The sequence below is a fragment of the Thermobia domestica genome, chromosome 3 (assembly GCF_964235325.1).
Source record: "Thermobia domestica chromosome 3, izTheDome1.hap1.1, whole genome shotgun sequence".
Lineage (NCBI taxonomy): Eukaryota > Metazoa > Arthropoda > Insecta > Zygentoma > Lepismatidae > Thermobia > Thermobia domestica.
The window spans coordinates 193,665,328-193,678,006 of NC_137456.1; the positions used below are offsets into that span (position 1 = coordinate 193,665,328).

The 12,679-nt window shown below is 46.7% G+C and overlaps 1 protein-coding gene across 1 annotated transcript in view; it reads right to left on the reverse strand.

Moving 5' to 3' along the window:
* Window positions 1-12,679, reverse strand: part of LOC145680911 (uncharacterized) — a 387,669-nt gene that overhangs the window by 126,839 nt on the left and 248,151 nt on the right. The gene's annotated exons all lie outside the window — the stretch shown is intronic.

The following is a 12,679-nucleotide window of genomic DNA, read 5'->3' on the forward strand; positions in this document are numbered from 1 at the left end:
TTTCTTCGAATGGAATGGAATGGAAAAGGGGTTGCGGTGGCTGACTCGACAACAAAGGTCTTTTGCACCCGTCACTGATCGTAAAAGAAACAGTCATACAAACGACGAAAACACAGACTAGTCACTGAATGTGGTGAAGGACATACAGTAAAACTATCACTCGCTAGCACTAAAAGGAAGATGGTACACAGATCGGAGGTCTGAAGCACTGGAACACAGAAGAAAGTCAAAGCGCCGTCAAAACATGCAAATGCCGCAAAAACTGGAACAGCTTCAACACAGTGGCTTCATCATCGCCGAGAACAGTAGCGAGGTCAGCTGGCAGTCCAAACAAAAGTCTGGCAGCAGCAAGAGCCACACATTCCACTAAGAGGTGACGAATACTCAGGGGCTGACCACAATGACGACACACAGGCGGAGGTGTACGTTGCAGAAGATGTGCATGAGTGAGATGACTATGTCCAATCCGAAGTCGGGCCAAAGTCCGCTCTTCCAGGCGAGATGATCGGGAGCTCGTCGACCAGACTCCAAGGCGGGGCTTCAATGCATGCAGCTTATTGTGAATCTGCTCATCCCAGGAGGATTGCCAGCGTTGACGAAGAACGTGAGCAAACACCGAGCAGACATCAAAGCTAGGAACAGGAAGAAGACAGCGTCGACCAGCAACAGCAGACTCCTTCACAGCAGCATCAGCAAACGCATTGCCAGGGATGCCAACTTAGCCAGGCACCCAACAGAACGTTACATCATAGCCCTCAGCAAGTAGTGCATGACAAGTAAAAAAGACTTGCTGGACCAACGGATGCGTAGAAGTGACATCCGCTAGGCTATGTAAGGCGCTGCTGGAATCAGAGCAGATCACAACACGACGAAGATGGCGACGGCGAATATGGTGCAGACTCTTCAAGATGGCAACCAGCTCTGCAGTGAATACTGTGCAGGAAGAAAGAAGCTGGAACCTGAAACGGTGGGCATCAAGGACAAAAGAACTTCCTACACCATCAGCCTGCTTGGACCCATCAGTAAAGATAAGACGGTGGCCTCGATAAGAGTCGAGGAGGCACAAAAACTGTTGCCGAAATTCCAAATCAGTAGTAGTCGCCTTCTTGAACCGCAACAAGTGGAGATTGATCACAGGCTTGAAAAGCTGCCAAGGTGGAAGAGGCAGGAAACCCAGCGGAGAAAGCGCAGGGAGATCGACGTCAAGGTAAGCTAAAAGCTCAAAGGCACGAATGCCAAAAGGCCGGGTGCAAGTGGGTCGGGCTTGATAGCGTTGAAGACGAGCACCAGCATCCAGGGTGAAACTAGACGGGTGATGAATAGATGCTCGCAGGTGAAGCAAGTATCTCAGCTGCAACAACTGGCGACGATGATCCAAAGATGGTTCGTTGGCTTCGACGTATAAGCTGAGGATCGGACTTGTGCGATAAGCACCAATCCCAATGCGAAGGCCCAGATGGTGAACAGTGTCCAGGTAACGGAGGACAGACAAACGGGCAGAGCCATACGCCACACAACCATAATCCATCTTAGAGCGGATGAGGCTCCGATACAGTCGAAGCAGCACAACTCGGTCAGCACCCCAAGTGGTATGGGAAACCAGGCGCAGCAAATTCATCGCACGGAGACAACTATATTTCAGCTCGCGAATATGGGCAGTCCATGCAAGGCGGCGATCAAACTCAAGGCCCAGAAAACGAACACTCTCCACATATGACAGACGAATAGGGCCCAAATAAAGATCCGGATTGAAAGCACAGTTCTTCACAAGACAGAAGTAGACACATTTCGTCTTTAGTGAGGAGAACTGAAAGCCGGTGTGGGAAGACCAATTGTGAAGGCGGCTAAGCGTCAGTTGTAGCTGGCGAACGATGGTGCGAAGGTCATGTGACCGACAGTAGATGGTGAAGTCGTCCACATACATCAGCCCATGCACAAAAGGTGAAAGTTCGGCAATAACACTGTTCACAGCCACAGCAATTAAAGTCACATTGAGAACACTGCTTGCGGAACACCAGTTTCCTGAGAAAAAGATCGAGACAATGTGGATCCAAGCTTCATTCGAAAGGAGTGCTCGCGGAGGAAATGCTGGAGAAAAAATCCCATATGTCCACGCACACCCCATGCGTGCAATTGCCGCAAGATACCATAACGCCAGACCGTATCATAGGCCTTCTCCAGATCGAAAAAGATGGCGACAAGATGCTCCTGATGGCGAAAGGCGACCTGGATGGCAGTCTCAAGATGAATAAGATGATCGGTCGTGGAACGATACCGCTGAAATCCACACTGAAAATTGGAGAAGTGGCCATGATGCTCCAGAAACCAAACCAACCTGGCGTTGATCATATTTTCGAGGATTTTACAAAGACAGCTGGTAAGGGCAATCGGCCGATAGTTGGCAGAAGACGTTGCAAGCTTGCCCGGTTTCAGGATCGGGATGATATAGGCTTCACCCCAGGCAGTAGGAAAAACCTCTTCAGTCCAGATCCGGTTATAGAGGGTAAGAAGATGGTGGAATCCCTCAGGAGGGAGATGCCGAAGCATAGCATAGTGAATATTATCCGGACCTGGGGCAGTAACCTTCGTAGAGCGTAGAACAGTAGACAATTCATCAGCACTAAAAGGTGCATTGTAGCTCTCGCTGTTATCAGAGCGAAAGGCAAGGGGCATACGCACCGCACGCTGTTTCACAGGCAAGAAGGCAGGAGGATAGTTTCCAGAACTGGAGATATCTGCAAAATGGCGACCCAAATCCGCCACAGTTTGATCCTGCTCCGTTACAAGATGACCATCAATAAGCAAGGCCGGAACACCAGTAGATGAGGATTGCGCTTGGAGACGGCGAACCTTAGACCACACTTCGGAGATGGTGCTCTGCACAGAAAGCGATGAGACATACACACGCCAGCTGCGGCGTTTAGAATGCTTGATCAAATGCCGTGCTCCAGCACGAAGGCGGCGAAACTCAGCTAACTTGAGTTCACTAGGGGCACGTCGAAAGGCACGCAAGGCTCGTCGGCGGGCACGGATAGCTCGGCTAATTTCTGCGGACCACCAAGGAACAACACGACGACGAGGAAGACCATGATGGACAGGAATAGCCGCATCAGCTACCATCTGGATGCTGCAGTGAAGAGCTGCACAGTATGTATCCACAGACCACCTAGGATCCGGTGTAAATTCAAAGGCCGCAGCAAAGTGTGTCTAGTCAGCCTAAGGCAGGTTGTAGAGAGACGACGGTCCCGGTAGAGGGAGCTGTAGTCCAGTAAGTACAATGGGAAAGTGGTCGCTGCTACAAAGATCTGGGTGTACGCGCCACTACAGCTGAGCTCCTAAGGCTGGGCTAAACAAAGACAGGTCAATATGTGAAAAGGTCCCTTTGGCAGAGGAAAGGTGTGTTGGGCTGCCATTATTCAAAAGAATCAAGGGCTGGTTCGTGATGAAAGTGGACAGTGCTCGGCCACGAGGTTCGGTCTGGATAGATCCCCACAAGACATTGTAGGCGTTGAAATCGCCAACCAGAATGACAGGAGCTGGAAGCTGGCTGTAGAGGTTGTCCAGATCAGCGGCAATGAAGGTCGTGGAACGCGGAAGATAGACCCAGCAGATGGTAACAGGCTGCGGGAGAAACACTCGTGTTGCAACCGCCTCAAGGGTCGTAGTTAGATGGAGCAGTGTAGAATAATAGAGCCCAGAGACACCAATGGCGACACCGCCAGCAGCACGACCGTCAGTCATCTTATCCTGGCAATAGACAGTATAGCCACGAAGAACAGTTGGTGGTGGGTGTGAAATGAGTTTCTTGTAAACAGAAGATAATCGGATCCAGGAGCGAGAGAAGCTGTCGAAATTCTTCGTGGTGAGTGGAAAAGCCGTTGAGGTTCCATTGAAGCAGGGCATTGATTTAAACAGAATCGACAACAAGAAATTTGCCACTGCCTTTCTTACGGCGTCGCGGAGTAACCTCGTGAAAAGCTGCGCAGGCGTCTTCTTCCACACCATCCATAGAAAAGGCATCATCAGCAGAGGGACTGCAAGATGATTTAGGTTTCTTTGAGTTAGGAGAACTAACTCAGGGCTGACGAGCCGCTTTCAAAGAGCCAGTGGAAACAGGCGTTGACTGAGAACCTTTCTCCTTGTCCTTCGGAGGTTTAGAAGTAGCAGTTGGCGTAGGTTTTAGAAATTTCTCGCGTCGAGAGCGAGGTGAGGTAGTTACTACAGGAGAGGCTGGCGACGGAGAAGGCCGCGAACGAGTCATGGTACCCCTAGACTTGCACTAGAAGATGGTTGAGAAGCTCCACAAGTACAGCCAGCGGCAGAAGCAGCAGCAAAGGTGGTCTGGGTACTGACATTACAGGTTTGGGTGCCAGTCGTGGTCAAGGATACTCTGGAAGCATAACTGCCACCAGCAGGCATCGTGGGCATCACGCGACGGCGAGCCTCAGCAGCAGAGATTTTCTCAGTTACTGTAAGTTCTTTAATTGCCTTCTCCTCTGTAAACTTTGGGCAGTCCCGCGACCAGGCAGGATGGGCGCCATTACAATTTACGCATTTAGAAGATGCGTTGCACTTTTCGGTTTAATGTGAAGGTTCACTACAGTGACAACAAATGGCGAATCTATTACAAGTGGGGGCGGAATGACCAAAGCGTTGACACTTAAAACATTTCAATGGCAACGGTATATATGGTCGAATCTTCAGTTGTAGGTAGCCAACACGCAGAGTAGGCGGCAATGTAGGTAAATCGAAAGTCAAAATGTAGGAATGAGTGGCTACCAGTTGCCCATCCCGTTTCACAGATATACGATGCACGTCAATAACATTTGAGTCGCGTAGCTCTTCAAGGATGTCCCCCACCGGCACATCGTGCAAATCTCTGCAGGTAATCACTCCTTTACTAACATTCAATTGGCGGTCAGGTTGAACAACAACAGGCACTGATCCAAGCTGTTGACACTTCAAAAGAAAGGTGGATTGGTTATCATTAGTGGTGTGTACTAACAAGGAACCATTGCGCAGTTTCTTGATGTGGCCATCCGGGAAAGTACCCGTGGCAATATGGCAAATCTGTTTATAAATGACAAACGGCGATAGCTTTATTAGAGAACCCAAAGTCTTCTCAACTTCCCCGTCATCGTTCGAGGCGTCCAACGAGGTGGGTAGGTCCTACCTGCTCCACCCTTGTCAACAAGCTGAGCTGTGACTCCGAGTCAAACTGACAAGGAGCCAGGTCCACTTGAAACACCGACCGATGAGTACTTTCGAGAAGACCCACGTCCCACCGTGTCTGGGAAAGAGATCAGTGATTCTTCGTAGATCCCTGCGCTGCATACTCCCAGCTTTCCCTTTCCGGGCATCACTCCATCCGGTCCGGCTGGGTGCAAACACGTTTCACTCCTCGGTCCCACGATCCCGGGTCCAGCGTCGTCCAATAGCAACCAAAGCTCAAGTCCATATCCATGCAGGGGTAAAGTCAGAAGATCCGTCCGGCTTCATCCGAGGCATTGTTGTTGCTGCAGCGATCAGTAGTTTGACAGATTGGGTGATCGGCCCAACCCAACCCCCAACCTGGAGGACCAGTGGCTGATTGCGACCCCTAAAGGAGTCGGGCGATGGGGGCGCCACATCCCAACGCCGGGTTGAAGATTGGAAATGAGGCCATGGTGTTCAAGAACCAGACTAAGCGGGTATTGATCATCATCTCCAAAAGTTTAGACAGCTGGTCATGGCGATCGGGCGGTAGCTTCCACTGGACGTGGCAGGTTTAGTAGGGTTCAAGATAGGAATAATGTAAGCTTCTCGCCAGGCAGCAGGGAAGGAGTCTTCAAGCCAGATGCAATTGTACAGATCAAGATGTTGCTTGCCATCGTCAGGAAGGTGCCTGAGTATAGCATAACAAATGCCATCAAAATTGATATATACTTTTTTCATGTAGTTAAGAAATATTTATTTTATTGTGTTGTTGAGAAAGACGGAGGCCCAACTAAGAACTTCTTCCTTTAACCATGAGGATTGGTTGAATAATTGAGTAATCTAATAGATAAGGTGGAGAGAAAGAAGGCTAATTTGAATAGAGAAAAGAATCGACGTGCAAAAGGGGCGAAAATGCTGCAGAAGAAGAGGAAGTCAGTGAGCGGGATAGAAAAGAAGAAAGGTAGATATCCACAAGTGGTAATGTCCCTGGAAGAAGCAATGCCACTACTGGCAGAACAAGTGGCAGTTGGAAAAGTGGTAAAGCTACCAGAAGTATCAAATTTCACAATAGTAAATCCCCATGTTAAGCGGGTTTGCATATCCAGGCTTCTAACTATGAAAACATTTACGATAACTCTCCCAATCATTTCACAGATTCAACCTGTTGATAAAAGTTATTAGGATGTAAAATTGAATGTAGTTCATACGAAAAAGACCTCTATGCATTGGAAGACCTGTAACGCCTAAATATTCACCACAAACTTAATATTGGTAGCGACATGAACAAGAAAGTGTGGAGCAGGAAACTACTTTACACAGTAGTCTAAAGAAGCTCAGTGAAGACATAGAACTGGTCGAGCGGTTTGGGTCAACAGTCTATCAATCCTAAGTTTGAACACAAACTTATGTGTTCAAACCCTGTAGGAAGTATTGGTTTTGTTTTCTTTTTCCTTAAAAGTGTGTTCCCATTTTCATCAGAGAAATGAAAACATTTCTTTGAATAAATCTTTGGCAACTACCTTTCTCTCAAATTCGATTAGAAGGGAACATTATATGAATTGGAAATCTAAAATCCAAAACTGAAACCAAAATATTAAGTATGTTCAAACTAATTATAAGTATTGATGATTTCAGAAGATTCTCCCCGGGTAATGGTCAATATATGAATGAGAGGAAATTGATAGAACACTATTAGTTCATTTTGGGAATGGAATGGAATGGAAAAGGGGTTGGGGAGGGTGCCTCGACAACAAAGGTCTTTTGCACCCGTCACTGGTCGTAGAAGAAAAAGACACACGAACGACCAATACACTGACTAGTCACCGAATGTGAGTGAAGGTCGTACATTAAAACTATCACTTCCTACCACTAAAAGGAAGATGGTACACAGATCGGAGGTCGGAAGCACTAGAACACAGAAGAAAGTCAAAGCGCCGTCAAAACATGCAAATGCCGCAAAAACTGGAACAGCTTCAACACAGTGGCTTCATCATCGCCGAGAACAGTAGCGAGGTTAGCTGGCAGTCCAAACAAAAGTCCGGCAGCAGCAAGAGCCACACATTCCACTAAGAGGTGACGAATATCAGGGGCTGACCACAATGACGACACACAGGCGGAGGCATATGTTGCAGAATATGTGCATGAGTGAGATGACTATGTCCAATCCGAAGGCGGGCCAAAGTCCGCTCTTCCAGGCGAGATGATCGGGAGCTCGTCGACCAGACTCCGAGGCGGGGCTTCACTGCATGCAGCTTATTGGGAATCTGCTCATCCCAGGAGGATTGCCAGCGTTGACGGAGAACGTGAGCAAACACAGAACAGACATCAGAGCTAGGAACAGGAAGAATGGAATGGAATGGAAAAGGGGTTCGGGAGGGTGCCTCGACAACAAAGGTCTTTTGCACCCGTCACCGGTCGTAAAAGAAACAGTCATACAAACGACGAAAACACAGACTAGTCACTGAATGTGGTGAAGGTCATATATTAAAACTAGCACTCGCTAGCACTAAAAGGAAGATGGTACACAGATCGGAGGTCTGAAGCACTGGAACACAGAAGAAAGTCAAAGCGCCGTCAAAACATGCAAATGCCGCAAAAACTGGAACAGCTCCAACACAGTGGCTTCATCATCGCCGAGAACAGTAGCGAGGTCAGCTGGGAGTCCAAGCAAAGGTCTGGAAGCAGCAAGAGGCACACATTCCACTAAGAGGTGACGAGTACTCAGGGGCTGACCACAATGACGACACATAGGCGGAGGTGTACGTTGCAGAAGATGTGCATGAGTGAGATGACTATGTACAATCCGAAGGCGGGCCAAAGTCCGCTCTTCCAGGCGAGATGATCGGGAGCTCGTCGACCAGACTCCAAGGCGGGGCTTCACTGCATGCAGCTTATTGTGAATCTGCTCATCCCAGGAGGATTGCCAGCGTTGACGGAGAACGTGAGCAAACACCGAGCAGACATCAGAGCTAGAAACAGGAAGAAGACAGCGTCGACCAGCAACAGCAGCCTCCTTCGCAGCAGCATCAGCAAACGCATTGCCAGGGATGCCAACATTACCAGGCACCCAACAGAACGTTACATCATAGCCCTCAGCAAGTAGTGCATGACAAGTAAAAAAGACTTGCTGGACCAGCGGATGCGTAGAAGTGACATCGGCTAGGCTATGTAAGGCGCTGCTGGAATCAGAGCAGATCACAACACGGCGAAGATGGCGACGGCGGATATGGTGGAGACTCTTCAAGATGGCAACCAGCTCTGCAGTGAATACTGTGCAGAAAGAATGAAGCTGGAACCTGAAACGGTGGGCATCCAGGACAAAAGCACTTCCTACACCATCAGCCTCCTTAGAGCCATCAGTGAAGATAAGACGGTGGCCTCGATAAGAGTCGAGAAGGCACAAAAACTGTTGCCGAGTTTCCAAATCGGTAGTAGTCGCCTTGTTGAACCGCAACAAGTGGAGATTGATCACAGGCTTCAAAAGCTGCCAAGGTGAAAGAGGGAGGAAACCCAGCGGAGAAAGCGCAGGGAGATCGACGTCAAGGTCAGCTAAAAGCTCAAGGGCACGAATGCCAAAAGGCCGGATGGAAAAGGGGTTGGGGAGGGGGCCTCGACAACAAAGGTCTTTTGCACCCGTCACTGGTCGTAAAAGAAACAGTCACACGAACGACTAAAGCACAGACTTGTCACTGAATCTGCGTGAAGGTCATACATCACTCGCTAGCACTAAAAGGAAGATGGTACACAGATCGGAGGTAGGAAGCACTGGAAAACAGAATAAGGTCAAAGTGCCGTCAAAACATGCAAATGCCGCAAAAACTGGAACAACTTCAACACAGTGGCTTCATCATCGCCGAGAACGGTAGCGAGGTCAGCTGGCAGTCCAAACAAAAGTCTGGCAGCAGCAAGAGCCACACATTCCACTAAGAGGTGACGAATATCAGGGGCTGACCACAATGACGACACACAGGCGGAGGCATATGTTGCAGAAGATGTGCATGAGTGAGATGAATATGTCCAATCCGAAGGCGGGCCAAAGTCCGCTCTTCCAGGCGAGATGATCGGGAGCTCGTCGACCAGATTTCAAGACGGGGCTTCATTGCAGGCAGCTTATTGGGAATCTGCTCATCCCAGGGGGATTGCCAGCGTTGACGAAAAACGTGAACAAACACAGAGCAGACATCAGAGCTAGGAACAGGAAGAAGATAGCGTCGACCAGCAACAGCAGCCTCCTTCGCAGCAGCATCAGCAAACTCATTGCCAGGGATGCCAACATGGCCAGGCACCCAACAGAACCTCACATCATAGCCCTCAGGAAGTAGTACATGACAAGTAAGAAAGACTCGCTGGACCAGCGGATGCATAGAAGTGACATCGGCTAGGCTATGTAAGGCGCTGCTGGAATCAGAGCAGATCACAACACGGCGAAGACGGCGACGGCGGATATGGTGCAGACTCTCCAAGATGGCAACCAGCTCTGCAGTGAATACTGTGCAGAAAGGATGAAGCTGGAACCGGAAACGGTGGGCATCCAGGACAAAAGAACTTCCTACACCATCAGCCTGCTTGGACCCATCAGTGAAGATAAGACGGTGGCCTCGATAAGAGTCGAGAAGGCACAAAAACTGTTACCGAAATTTACAAATCGGTAGTAGTCGCCTTCGTGAACCGTAACAAATGGAGATTGATCACAGGCTTCAAAAGCTGCCAAGGTGGAAGACGCAGGAAACCCATCGGAGAAACCGCAGGGAGATCGACGTCAAGGTCAGCTAAAAGCGCAAGGGCACGAATGCCAAAATGCCGGGTGCAAGTGGGTCGGGCTTGTTGGCGTTGAAGACGAGCACCAGCATCCAGGGTGAAATTAGACGGGTGATCAATAGAAGCCCGCAGGTGAAGCAAGTATCTCACCTGCAACAACTGGCGACGATGATCCAAAGATGGTTCGTTGGCTTCGACGTATAAGCTGAGGATCGGACAATATTCTTGTTGAGGAGGGAGTGTACGAGAGTATTTATTATTGATGTTACACTGATTACCTTTAAATTTATTAATCTTTTTTGCAGGGCCGAGATTTCTATGGCTATAGATGCTTGAGTAGTTTAGAATAAAATTTTAGTTTGTGGAACTAAAGAAGGTTTATTACCCTTAGGCCATGGTTTGACCTTTCTCAATTTGTGTGACTAGTTTTACTCTTTTAAGTAGAATGAGTGTTTTTTTACTTCTTATAGGTTTGAACTTTTTAATTAATAGATATAGTGTATTTATTGAGTGAGAAGTTATCTCTTTTAATAGAAATAAAATCGTTATGACTCTTTATATTTGTATATTTAGGTAGCTTATATTGAAAGCATAGTATTGAAGATACTAAGAAGAATTATATTCCCTAAATAATACTCCCTGAGAGTACTCTCTTTTTTACCTCGAAAAGGTAATGCAATATTTATACTAAGGGGGTTATGTTATTTATATTAAGAGATGTTAACGGTCTAACCCGCTAAAGATAAAAGTTAGCAGCTTCTTCTTGATTAATTTCACATCTCCTTAGTTGGGGTAGAGAATAAACCCAATGATATCATTAACAGTGAAATGCCTCTTTTTGGCTTCAACTAACAAGTAGGGGCCAAGAGGCCAAAGGCTCAGGTCGAAACTGAGTGCAATCGTTTGCTTCCTACTTATGAGATAAGTTGATAGCAACACCTTTTGGATGCAAACCAAATATTATAGTTAACTATTATCCCGTCCCGTAAGTCAGCTCATGTTAAGGATCCTTGATTTCATTCGTGGTAAAGACCTATTAGGAGGATTACTAGGAATACTAGTCTAACTAGAGATCAGGATAGTGTATTGGTGTTGTTAATAGTAATTGTTATTGGTAATAGAAGGGCGATTTCTACGTCGAAGATAAGAAAAATTACGGCAATGAGGAAGAATCGTAGGGAGAAAGGGATTCGGGCTGAAGATTTGGGATCAAATCCGCACTCAAAGGGGGAGTTTTTTTCTCGATCATTAATAACTTTCTTAGAAAGAAGAGTTGAAATGATTATAACGATTAAGCAAATAATAATAGTTAGTAAGCCGGTTGTTAAGACTGTATTAATTGCCTATTTCATTTAATGATCTTTTTGATTGGAAGTCAAATATACTATATATATTAAATAGGCTTAACCTCCTCATCAATAAATAGAGATGTAAAGGAATAATCATACTACATCCACAAAATGTCAATATCAAGCAGCGGCTTCAAATCCAAAGTGGTGAGTAGGAGAGAAATGTGATAAAAGGTGGCGTAATAAGCAAGTGGCTAGGAATGTGGAACCAATAATAACGTGGAGACCATGGAAGCCTGTTGCTATGAAAAATGTTGAGCCGTAAACAGCATCTGCGATGGTGAATGGTGCTTCATAATATTCGTATGCTTGTAGAGCAGTAAAATATAGGCCTAGGAGGATTGTAAGTAGTAGCCCTTGTGTGGCTTGGGTGTGGTTGCCCTCTATTAGTCTGTGATGAGCTCATGTTACGGTAACTCCTGAGGCCAGTAGAATTGCAGTATTAAGAAGGGGAATGTGTATTGGGTTAAATGGTACAATGCCTGCTGGAGGTCAGAAAGATCCAATTTCTACTGTTGGTGCTAATCTACTATGGAAGAAGGCTCAGAAGAATGAGACGAAAAAGAATACTTCAGAAATAATAAATAAAATTATGCCTCACCGAAGACCTAATGTAACTTGCATAGTGTGTAATCCTTGATATGTTCCTTCTCGAGTTACATCTCGTCATCATTGGATTATAGTTAGTAGTGTGATTAGTATGCCTAGGAAAAATAGAGAGGGGTCATATTGATGGAATCATTTAGTAAGTCCTGTAGTTGTAATTAAGGCGCCTAAGGCCCCAGTAAGCGGCCAAGGGCTTTGATCAACAAGATGGTAAGGATGATTTTGTGGTGCTGACATAAGTAACTTCTCTTGAGTATAGTGTAACTAGAACTGCAAATACATATGATTGAATTACTGCGACGGCAGATTCTAATATTAGGAGGGCAATTTGTCCAATTATTAGTAGAGAGAGTATGGAGAGGGATAAAGAAGGGCCTGTATTACCTAGTAAGGTTAAGAGGAGATGTCCTGCGATTATGTTTGCTATTAATCGAACAGATAAAAGTTCCAGGCCGAATGATGTTGCTAATTATTTCAATACATACTATGAATGGTATGAGAGGGGCCGGGGTCCCAGAAGGAATGAGATGGGCAAATATGTGTTGGGTGTGATTGATTCAGCCATAGATTATGAAGCTTATTCAAAGAGGGAGGGCGAGAGTTAATGTGAAGGTTAGGTGACTAGAGCTAGTAAATACATAGGGAAATAGGCCTATAAAATTGTTAAACAAGATGAAGGAGAATAAGGAAATAAATAGGAAGGTTCTTCCTTGGTAACTAGTAGGGCCAAGAATAGTTTTGAATTCCTTATGGAGAGTTAAGGTAATTTT